The sequence below is a fragment of the Grampus griseus genome (genome assembly GCF_964374135.1).
Source record: "Grampus griseus genome assembly, chromosome: X".
NCBI lineage: Eukaryota > Metazoa > Chordata > Mammalia > Artiodactyla > Delphinidae > Grampus > Grampus griseus.
The window spans coordinates 14,455,119-14,467,285 of record NC_138999.1 but is presented as its reverse complement, the minus strand read 5'-3'; the positions used below and the strand labels follow the sequence as shown (position 1 = coordinate 14,467,285).

Here is a 12,167-nt window from a genome sequence, read left to right as displayed (position 1 = left end):
TTTGGCAGAGGCAAAAACAAAGCTGAGGTCCCCTGACCCCGGGTGCATGCGCACTTCCCTTGGCAACGTTCAGCCTGACCGCTGCGCCCTTCGTCTCTCTCAGTGCTTATTTGCTATCTGTCACGTCTATCAGGTTGTCCTTCTGAAAACAAAACCCGAAACTCAAAACACACGCTTTTCACCTGTCATCTAAGAAACTAGCCATTTTCATTTTGGGACGCCAGAAACGCTTCAGCCCGGGGAGCAAAGAACAAGTTTCCCGGGGCTGCTGATGCTCCCGGTCAGCAGACCACACATGGACTAAACCACTGGTTTATAGACACTGAGGCAACAGGGTAGGTATTAGATTGAACGATATTAAATTAGTGATATTCAACTGTTTTGCTCTACAAAAACCATCTCAATAGCGCGGTCTAATAATTAGATCAACCCCAAGGTTAGCTTTACCGGGGGGCCGTGATGTTCTCAGACAGTGGTAAAGCGCCTGCTTTCCAGCAAACCTGGGCTGAAAATGACCAGTCCGTCACCAAGTCATGACACCTTGGTGCCAGTTTTCAAGACTTGCATGCCTGAGCTTACATCAGAGTGGGAGCCTGGCTCCACCCTTGCCTCATCAGCCCCACACCCCTTAAAGAGACACTGGCAGTTTTACATGTTTGTTTGCAAACAAGTTAACGTATAGAAAAGATAATACCCATCAGAAATAAGGAATTTGATCTTTCAGGAGAGCCAGATGGATCGCCAAGGAATACTTCAAAGATTCAGAAAAGGGTGAATTGTCACAAAGCTACTTTCATTATTTGCAGAGAACCAGGCGAGGCTGGTTACTGGGAGGACACGAGTATCAGCTTTCGATATTCTTGGTTCCTTGAAAGCAGGAAGATGGAGAGGAAGGAAGGCACTCTACCCACAAAGATGAATGTAGTGTTCTGAAGTCCCTTCATTCCTGCTCAAACTGCAGATGTGCTGTTATGAACACAGGTAGGTACCTTTGACATTCCAGGGCAGAACATGGAGCTGGAGTGGGAGAGGCAGATCAGAAAAAGCATGTGACGATCACCTTTCTATTCAGGAGACACTGCATACAGCCAGTGGAGGTAAGAGGGAAGGGTTCTTTCCGTTTCCGTTATGGTGCACAGAGACTCTCTGGTCCTCTTGGACAGATGCCCTTGGCTTGGTTAAATGGTGAAGCGGTAAGGTAATTAGCACGTGACACCCAGTTACACATGCTGATAAGTCTCTTCTCCTACGTAGAGGTTAGTCTCTTAAAATTTACTTAGAGATCATCAGCAAGGATGGAAATTTTAAAAATACTTACAAAAGGTCCCACATACCACGTCCAGTGCACTGCACTTAGAATTACTTACTTGCTAATTAGTATCTTCATAGGTAGAGAGGTGACGCCCTTTATTGGGCCAACAAAGAAGGAATAAATATATGAGCCTGCAAGCCAAAAGGAATTCTTTTCCAAGGACCTTTCCACTCCCAAAGCCAAGACGTTTATAATGAGCTGGGTGCTCTCAATAGAAGACACACATAGTTAACACATGATATATTGAATCTGGAGTCAGAAAAGACGCGTTGTCTTTTGGCTCAGCCTGAGTCTAGCCGAGTCTGCAGCAATACTGAAGGAGGCCCACTCTCCACGGACAATGGCTCTTTCTCGATCTGCCCGGGGAGGACAGGCTCAGAGAATGGTTCCCCAGGACGGGCATTGAGGCAAAGGTTCAGGAGGTGATACTAAGAAGCTACCAGTAGGGGGAGGAGGGAAGTGAGAAAGGGAAGGGAAGGAAGCCAATAGAGGGTGTACGTATGAGCATGTTATCATGGTGGGTAACTGGGGCTGGATCCCCTTGGGGGACCCCTTAGAGGCGAGGGAGTTGGGATATTGATCTACCACTTCCTATCAATCATTGGTTGAAGGCTGCCTAGGTGCCAGAACAGTATTTCCCTGGTACTTGTAGAAAAGCAGGCTCCTTAGTCAGAGAAGGAATGCAGGTCGTGGGAGCTGTAAGTCAGGCTGCTGTGCACTAAACTAATAGGGGTGAGGGAATATGGACAGAGCACTAATAGTCTTGGGGGTTTTAGGAATGTGACCCTTAGAGAACAAGCATTTGCATTTCAGACTTGGGATGTCTTGATTGCTCACCTGGCTAATTTTTAAAGTTCTCCAATGCCAAAGTAGCTTAAAATGGATTTGTTGTCAAAAATCCCCCAAGAGTGGCCGTGAAAAACCCCTGGTCAGGCAACTCTGGATCCTGGTTGGAACATTAGCTGGGAGGGCCATGGCCTGGAGGCCTGGCTGAGGGGAGGCTGCCTTCTGTAGAGGCATGGACTAGGGGCCCTGGCTATGCCCAGGGTCCTGCCTCCTGTGTGGCATTGAGCAGGTCACTGGACCTCCTACAGTCTCTTTCCAGCTCTGGAGTTTTAGGCATGATATGGTAGCCCAGGTTCCTCTTGCATATTTGCTGCCCCAGACCTGGAATCAGCCCTTTCCCCAAGAAGTCCTGGCCCTTCTCGGAGGGAACAGGCTTTAGAGACCACATTCCGCACGCCAGGGGTATTCATCGTTGCTGGGTTGTCATTGACTCTAAGCTTCTTCAATAGACAAGACAAGAAAATAGGTGAATTTTAGAAGGTGAAGATAAATCATGTGTTGAAACCGCTATTTCCAATTCAAATCTAAGATTACGGGTTTCAATTTAACTTTCTTGATTTTATAATTGATCTCTTTTCTCTTAGGCTGAAAATCTTGATTCTTAACGACAGTGGCATAATTTCTTACTTGAGTAGTCTCAAAATGACTGCAATAAGACAACTGAATTCAGTTTTAGATACCTTTTTGTTTTGCTTTTTGTCTTTGGGATATTTTCTGCTAGAGATGGACAGTAAGAAGTACTCGGTTTAAAAGTCACACGAAATGATTGAAGGTGTTGAATCCAATAATGGTTAAGGTTCTGTATATTCCTTTGGGTGCATGAAATGAGAGAAACGAGAGGCTCCTGACTGCCCCATTCAGGTGGATGTAGTTCGTAAATTACTAAAAAAAAAATCCGTCTACAGCTTCTGCATTTTTAATTTACAGCTTACTTGAGAAAAACATACAAGCCTTCTTGCCCTTCACGCTCATCTGCCCCGTGTGTTGCCATATTTAGAAAACTAGGAGTTCCTTCCCTTCCCTCCTTGCCTCTGGGATGTTCAACCACTGGCCCTCGGAGGGGCTGGACTGGCTTTGTTGAGTACCCGCACAGAGAAGCCCACGTAGTGATGAGGAGAGCCTTTGATCTCCAGAAGACCTGAAAACTCAAGCCTGGAGGTCTTGACATTTAGCCCAGAGATCAAACACATATGTTGGTAACTGCAGGGAAAAGGGAAATGAACTAGCCATTTTTGAATCCAGAGCCTCTGATGGAAACTCCATAAGCAATGGCAGAATCTACGGAAGGCCGTGGGCCCATCAGAAGCTGAGTAGCCTGTCTAGGGAATCTCTCTAAGGATGTGGGTGAGTGGACCACACACAGGGATCAGACTACTTCACCTATGAATGTCTGTAAATGAGCCCAAATACCAAGACACTAGGCTGTACCATATGAAATGGATATTTTTTGTAGGTCAAAATGGTTAGAAATATTGTTGATTTCATATGGTTCAACTGTATAGCTCTTAAATAAGCAAATGAGAATCCAAGAACTCGGCAATCTTTCAAAAGAGATAAATGACCCCCTACTTCTCCCTCCCAGGTTTAAGGCATTTGTCATGTTTCTCTTCTCGGGTTGATTTGCTAAGGAGGCAGGTAGAGTGAGAGGAAAAGAGAGAAAAAAGCTATAGCAGGCAGCTGGTTCTAGAGGGTCGCATTAGAGGACAAGGGACTTGGGCCCCAGCGCTGGCTGGCACAGTTCAGAGGCTCACCAGATCTTGACCCCAGTCCCGCCGAGTGTACCGGAGTCCCTGTCTAATCACATTTGGGTCTGGGAAATGGAATGTGTAACCTCTTATTAAGTTCAAGGTACATACTGTGCAGATGTACTTTAAAGAGAAGGAGATGCCATCAGTGCCCTCAGGAATTTCTAACCTGGCAGCCACATTAGACAGGTTAGATGATGAGCCCAGTGGGACCAAGTGTGCCCCCTGCGAACGGTACAGAGTGCCATACAGGTCCAAGAGAAACGCTCTCTGGTTCGGGAAGGGGTACAGGGAAGAGGTAGTCTTGAAGTGGAGTCAGAGTTGATGGATAGAATCAGCAGGGAGGTTGGAAAACGCTGGAAGAGAACCGTATGAAATTTCCATTTTGAGGTAAGAAACGTCTGACTATTGGCGATTTCCTGTGAGGCAACCCAATATGAAGGTTGGAAAGAGTGTCAGTGCAGGTCCCAGCAGGAGTTTACTGCCGCCGGACCAGGGATTGTGTGAAGCACAGGGGGCAGGTTAGGGGCCGCCAAGAAGGAAGACAGCACTACCTAGTGAGCATGAGGTGCATGGACCAGACACCGAGATAGGCTCTGGGTAATATCATTTGGTTCCCACAGTAAAGCCAGGAAACATTTGATTATCTCTAATTTGCTGAATAGGCATAGAGAGGTTAAGAACTTGCCCAAGGCCCCAAAGATTATAAATGGGAGAGCCAGAACTCCAAGTGAGTACAGCTGAGTCCGAAGCCCCATACCCCTTTCTGCCTTCTACCCGGCTTTCTAACCCACACCACTGCCCCACACAGGAGCAGATATCTGTGTGGGAAGGCCACGGTCATCCTGGAAAGGAAGACTGAAGTCATTCAGTGGAGAGCCCTGCTGGCTGGGTTGAGGAACCTGCTATATAACGGGGAGTGTCGTAGGTGCCCCAAAGCAGAGCTCAAGACAAGCTGTTTGTTTAAGGATAGAGATGGGCTTCCTTGTTTATATTTTGCATCTTCCACCTAAGCAACGGGTCTAGAATATGGACCTGTATGTTATAGGAGCTCAAGTATTTTGGTTGCATGGATGTGATTCAACTCCATAAATGGTTCAAGCTATACATCTTCGTGGCCCTTTCTCTCTCCTTTAATCTACCTTCTTTCTTTTCCTGATCTCTTTCCTCCCAGATCAATTCTACTCAATGCCCAGCTCAAGTTGTACCTTCTCCATGAATCTATTCAAGATTCATGGACCCCAGGGCCCAATAGGTTCATTCATTTATTGAGCAATGAGTGATTAAGGACTTGCCATGTGCCGGGCACTGTGCCAGGCACTGCCAGTGGTGGACATGACAGACACAGTCCTTGCCCTCACGGAGGTCACATCCAGGAAGGAGGAAGGCTAGGAAGTGAAAAACTGACTGATAAGGAAGGATGTAAGCAGGTAACAATAGGCACTCTGATGAAATAAAGCAGGGGGGTGAGAGAGAGCAAGGCTACTGGGAGGCATGGCATGGAGTAGATGACAGTAGATGACCAGGAAGGCCTGAGATTCTCAACTAGGCATCAGAGATACCAAAGTAAGGGAGAGAGAGAGGGTGCCTGTCCCTGTGGCGCTGACCTCTAGAGGAATGAGCTCTTCCTCTAGCTGAGTGTGGCACACAGCTGGACTACATTTCCCAGCCTCCCTTACAGTCGGGTGTAGCCATGTGTTGAGGTCTAGCAGTGGCACGTGAGCAGAAGCGATCTGCACCACTTCCAGCATAGCTCATAAAAATCTCCCACATGTTTTCCTTCATGTTCTTGAGAGCTTAGAAGCCATATACTGAAGATGGTAGTTTCACAAGATAAAAAAGAGCCTGGATCCTTGAACTCCGGCTAGGAGAGCAGCTACCCACCAGTGACGAAAAACCCATTTTGGACATTATGCAAGTGAAGAATAAACCTGAATTTTATTAAGCCAGTGAAATATTGGGGGTTATTTGTTCTGACAGCTCACATTACGCTAATTCACTGAAGTCACTGTGTCATTGCCATGGCTATTCATTTGACCCATTCTCAGCCTAGGACATGGTCTTATCATATTACTGTTTACCTCTGTACTCTTAGTTCACTTTTTCTTTCTGTAGGTCGCACCCCTTCAACTCAGATGGCAACAGTGCAGTCAGAGGCCTGCCCTTCCAAGGTGAGCGCTTTGATATCTTGTCTGCTCATTAAAGCGGGATTCCGCTTTCACTGCTGCATCACGTCGCTGGATGCTTTTATGGCCCTTTGAGTCATTTGTACTTTTAGGTAAGGGAATGATCGACGCTTTCTCTTTTAGTGAGCTTAGAAGACACGTGTTCTAGACTACCACAAATACGATCCTTCCCCAAATTATGATCATTTCCGAATTGGTGGGGCCTGGGTCAGTATGACAGTACTGCTTATACAGTTGTAGCTGCTTATTTCCCTGTCAGTCAGACTGTTGGCTTTTTCGGGACAAAGAGTACCTCTTGTCTGTATCTCAGCACGAGGCACAGTCAGGCACATGGTAGGTGCTCAGTAAATGCTTGCTGAAGGAACGAATAGGGTTATTTAATGTTGTTAAACACACTGATGTGCTATGGACAGAATCTGCACAAGTTTTTGTTCTTCAGGAAGCATCTGTAAAGCCCCCCCCACCCCCCCCACCCCCCCCCGTCAATTTACAGTCAGCATTAACAAAAGCTTTTCCTTGAAAACCAAATGCATAGAAGTCAGGCTGAATTCCGAGTCGCTCCGGGGCGTCCACAGAAATGAGGATTGTGCGGGAGGGCACACGAAGTACGACTCTGCTTTCCTGCTGCTTTGCTAAGTGCTGGCTTTTCCCCACCTTTGTTCTTTCTTCCCAAACTCTACCTCCAAATTATCTCTGGGAGTCTCCAGGCAGAGTCATTCTTTATCCTGACACACGCCTCCCTAAGTCACCTACCCAGTGAAAGCTGCAAGCACCCACTTAGCCAAAATACTGGGCTCGATTTCTCTCCAAGGCCAGTACCCAGGCAATGCACGCGCAGCTGGGTACTGGCCTTGGCGAGAAACGCAGTGCCTTCTCAGCGCCCTCAGAGCAAGTCGCCCAGCCCCACACAGGCTCTCGCCTTCACACTGCCCTCCTGCTCCAGATAGCAACTTGTCTTTGAGTGTCACAAAGCAGAGCTTCACTGGTCAGAGACACCAAGGCCAGACTGATACGGCAAAAGAGCAAGATCAGGAGAAGAACAGGGCTATCCTGTATAACCTTGAAGAGTAAAGAAGTTCTTTTATTGTTGTTTTTCTTTTACAGCCTCAGACCCATGCAGCAGTACGAATTGAGGTTAAAACACAGATGCCACTAACCTGCACACCAAATGGCATGAGTCAGTGACACCAGCTCCGAGACCTGTTTTGAGCCCAAGCAACCGTCCAAGCCACACGTAGGTCACCTTGCTTTGATCTAACAACAGGTCAACCTCAGAAAGAGGCATTTCTGACAGAATTTCACCCACTGAAGAAACAGCTGGCTAGTCCGTTTCTCTTCCCAGTAATAAATGAGAAGCATTTATTACTTCATTACACTTACCCAACCCATAGACCACCTTCTAAACTGGCTGGGCTGTTTCCCGAAAGCTGCCAGCGAATTCAATCAAAGGTATAGATTCAGTCCTGTGTAGACATGGGACAGACCCCTTTTAGTGGGCTGTCGTGGGGCCCCCTTCTGTCATTTCTGCAGGGAATTAGGTATTAGGGCAAGGATGTTTACATGAAGAGGTGAAGAGAGTGGAGAGAAGGCAGGTAGTACTTAAACGAAACGTGGCGATCTCCTTTTAGTTAATGCGGCTCAGCCAGTGTTCTCTTTTCTTAAAACGAACTTCCTTTAAAGGCTGCCCAAGCAGTAGCTTCGCTGAGCACATTTATTTACCTTCTAGCCACGCGTCAAGGTTTGTTCTTTCCAGAACAATAGCCACCCGGGACAAGTGACATGCAGCGGCGTCCAGATTCCCATCTCTCTCACCACTGTGTCAGCTTACCAGTGTGCCCTCCCAGGTCTTCTTCAGATATTGGCTACTGGCTAAAGCCCATTCCAGAAATACCAGTGTCCTGTGTGCTAGCGTTTTCTGCAAACGCACAGAAGGCAGGATCTACTGGGACTTTCCAGGCAAACTGCCTTTTCAGGGGTAGCAGACTCCAGAAGTTCCCTCCTCCTGGGGTGCATTGAAGCCAGTGGCCCGGAGCAGGCCGTTTAGGGTCTGAACTGTAGGACTGTCAGGGCCTTTCTAGTAACAAGTATGGACTTGAGCTTTTGTATTTATTTGGATAGACCCCAAAAGGCTCCTCTCAACAATTAAGAAAATCCTAGTTGAATATTTACTTGTTAGCTAGGACTCCCAGACCGTTAGGCCCTCCCTTCGCCTCCTGCTTCCCTGGACCGCACGTCTCCATCACGCTCTTACTCCACTTCCTTTCTCTGTCCCCTTCACACTCCTTTCCCTTTTGTCCTGGGCGAGGGCCTGGGTCTCTAACAGACCAAGACTAGCCTGCCCTTTTTGGATATGTTATTACATTTTTCAGCCTGTAAAGAAAGTCCTGGTGGTGGTGTTTTTTTGTTGTTGTTTTTCTTCCATTTGGTGTACAGGGCCAAAGTAATAGCTATTATGGCCATGACAAGAATGAAATCATTTGAGTACTGAGAAAAATCAAACCAAGAAAGGAATGACTTGTCAGTCATTCTCTGATCTTCACTCTTTATCCATTAACACACACACACACACACACACCAGCGATGCTCACGCAACAGGTATTAGTCAGGCACCTGCATGGCCCGCCATTGAGTAATGTTCACCCTTGTTCCTACAACTTATTTCAGGCCTGCTTCTCCCACTTTCATGTGCGGACGATAATCGTGATGTCGACAACAACTTGCCATCTTTCTCTGAATATTCATTCAACAAATAATTACTGCGCATCCACTGAGTGCTGTCCCTCCCCGAGGCACTGAGGTATGAAGTCTCTGTCCTCCTGGAGCTTGCTGTCCAGTAGGAGACAGAGGGGGCAAATAAACACATAGATACGATATCAGGTGGTATACGTTCTGTGAGGAAGCAAAGAAGGGGGGTAAAGGACTAAAGACTGGTGTAGCAGACGAGCCCGGTGCCTTGCCGGCATCCCCGCGGCATTCACCTGGGCACGCGGAGGCTGCCTCCCGTGAGCCCCTGAGGCCCTCTGCCTGGGGGCAGTTATTTTTCCGGCCGTGGGAGAACGCTTGGCCCCCAAGCGGGGTAAGCAAGAAGTATTAGAGAACATCTTTCTCACTTTCCTCATCTCATAGTTACGATATCTCCTTTAATCCTTTCTTTCACTATTCCCTCCAGTTGGTTCACTTCTCATTTCTCTGATGGCTCTTTTTCTGAGAGTTCTGCCATTTAAATAAAATGCGTCTACCACTGATTGATTGGGGCAGGGAAGCTGGACCGTCCACAGCCCTGCTTAGGGAGGCAGCCTCCAGGCGAAAAGCAGCAGGCTCCCTGCAGTGGCGCCCCCCTCCCCCGAATTCTTTTAGAAGATGGGAGACAGATCATCTTCTCCTGCTCCGTCGCCATCATCATTGTCAAGGACACCTTCTCCTGAGAACCCATTATCTATCTGCTGAACTTCGGGCCATTTGTTTGACCGTCATCATCTCTGACCCTCACACCAACTCTGAAAACCAGACAGTAACTACAGCCCAGCTCAGGGAGGCAACCAACCTTCCCTCCTACAGCAGCCGAGGCGCTCCCCTCATACCTCTGGCTACACAGGACACACCTCAGCAGCGATTCCCGTGGCCACAGTGCCCTCACCATGCATTCTGGGCCCTGCCAAGGCAGTTACTTTGATCCTGAATAGGAGACTCCATATCACACGGGATGTGCAGTTCTTTTTAGGCAGCTGGCATGAGCTTAGCACAGATGCCTCCCGGAGCAGGACTGCTTTGCTGCCTCCTGGGAGGTCCATCATCAAAACCTCCTGCCCTGACCCACATTGTGACTCTCTCCATTTGTGCTTCTGGCTGGAGCTACCAGGTAACCGACGTGGGAGTCTATGACTGACTGCTTCATTTGGCTCAGAGTTCCTTCTGGAGGAGCTGGCGTCTCAAAGTTGGTTAGCAGTAAGCGAGCCCTGAGGTGCTAGCTATTAAGGCCTGAAAGGTGGGCACAACTGGGCTGCGGTCTGTGTGGGTGGTCCCCAGGAAGTCCCCTAGCGTCTCTAGGATTTCGGTTTCTCTCAGGCTGGAAGCAATCACATGGTTTTTAGGGCTCCGTTTCACCCCTTTCTTGTCCTGTCCTTAGTGCTTACCAAATGTCTATGTGTACATCTACATTTTCGGCTTCCTATGTAGTCAGACTGAGGCCAAATGACAGAGTGTCAGCTACTAGCCAGTGGGACACAGGCAGCATTAATGTACACCACTTCAAGGCTTGGTCCTTATAAAACCTCCCAGGAGCCTTGCTTCTCTCTTTTCCTCCACTGCTTGGGAACTACACATTCTAGGCTTACATCAGACTTTGTGTGAGGAAGAAACAGAACTATTATTGTATTAAAGCACTGAGCTTTGTTGGTCTATCTGTTAGCATAGCATAGTGTAGCCTATCCTGACTAATACATTTTCTTTTATTCTGCCTATTCACTCATTCATCCACTCATTCAGATGTCATTCGTTCACTTGATATTAATTAAGTGCCTACTACATGGCTGGACACTAGTACTCTAGCATGAATATACCTTGGGTTCTTCCCCTGGAGAAGAGGTGGATATCTAGGTGAGGAGATGGAGATGGAGATGGGAGCAGAGACAATAATAATACAGTGATAAGTGTGTACAGGGTGCATAACATTGTGTTATGTGCAGAGAAATAAACATTCAGAGGCCTTTACCTTTAGAAAACTTCAACTATACTCTTTCTAGTTTCTTTCTTTATCCTTTTTTCTAGACAGACAGTGCTCACCCCTGCATACTGTGCCAGTTCTAAAACAAAAACAAAACCAAAAACTGCATTTACCACCACTCTCTCCTTCCTACCAGCCCATCATTCCAAATCCATCTTCCTGAAGTACCATTTCTATAGGTCATGCCCCCGTCTGAAAATCATTCGGGGGGGGTCTTTCTTTCATCGCCCACATAAGGTCCAAACTCCTTAATTTGGCATTGATCCAGTTCTGAGCTGTCTTTCTAACAACATTATTTTCCTCTTCTCCTTCAACCAGATGGCATAATCCATGTCCAACGACCCACACCATTGGTGATCCCACTCCCATGTCTTTTCTCACACCACTGTTTCCTCAGAATTCCCCTCCTTGTCTGCCTAAGTCCCTTTCTCTCTTCAGAGTCCCACCTCAAGTGATATCTTTGGTCTTTCTGTCTACCCCAGTCTGTAGTATTAATATATTCAGCAACTTAGATGAAACGGACAATTCCTTGGGAAAAAACTAGCAAGGGACAGAGAAAAGAGAAATAGTCCTATATGTCCTAAAGAAATTGAATTCTAAATCAAAACCTTTCCCACAGAGGAAATTCCAGGCCCAGATGGCTTCACCAGTGAATTCCATAAAACATTTTAGGAAGAAATAATCCGATTTACAAAAATTCTTTCAGAAAATAGAGGAGAACATTTCCCAATACGTGGTATGAAGCTTGTATAACCTTGATACCAAAACCTGATGAAAGACACTTCTAAAACATCTATAGCTAACATCATATTTAATGGTTAAACATTGGCTGCTTTCTCTAAGATAGGGAAGAAATCAAAACATCTACTTTCACCAGTATAGTAAGACGACACAAAGATATGAAAGGAAGTAGCAAATACTGTCATTTCCAGCAAAATGATTGTGTAGGTTTAAAACCCTATGAAATCTACAAAAACTGCTAGAACTAAAGAGTAAAAGTAGAAAAGTCACTGGTCAATATATTAAAAAAATCAATTGTATTTCTCTCTCTCTATATATATATATACTAGTAACCAAAACTTGGAGAATTAAATAAAAAGGAATACCATTTACAGTATTATCAGATATGTAAGTCTAACAGAAGATTGTGTGTCCTCTACCCTAAAAACTGCAAAACATTCCTAAGAGAAATTATAGAAGGCCTAGGTGATCAAAAGCTATACTATATTCAGGGATTAGAAGGCACAACATTGTTAAAGATGTCTATTCTCCCCAGATGCATCTATCGATTCAAATCAATGGCCAACCAAAATCCCAGCATTTTTAAAAGAAATTGACAGGCTGATTCTGAGATG

The 12,167-nt window shown here is 46.4% G+C and overlaps 1 protein-coding gene and 2 long non-coding RNA genes across 6 annotated transcripts in view; 2 read left to right on the top strand and 1 right to left on the bottom strand.

Annotated features, from left to right (window-relative positions):
* The window catches only part of LOC309839495, a 72,890-nt gene extending 71,915 nt beyond the window's left edge, over nt 1-975 (top strand). The window contains exon 3 of the long non-coding RNA XR_014298515.1: nt 807-975. This is a non-coding gene — a long non-coding RNA (uncharacterized lncRNA). The remainder of the gene's footprint in view (nt 1-806) is intronic.
* NHS (NHS actin remodeling regulator) overlaps nt 1-12,167 on the bottom strand; it is a gene marked incomplete at both ends in the record, with an annotated part of 345,228 nt that overhangs the window by 67,859 nt on the left and 265,202 nt on the right. The window lies entirely within an intron of this gene.
* LOC309839494 lies at nt 6,023-8,958 on the top strand. Its single transcript, XR_014298514.1, has 3 exons — nt 6,023-6,074; nt 7,194-7,323; nt 8,754-8,958. It is a non-coding gene; the product is annotated as an uncharacterized lncRNA (long non-coding RNA).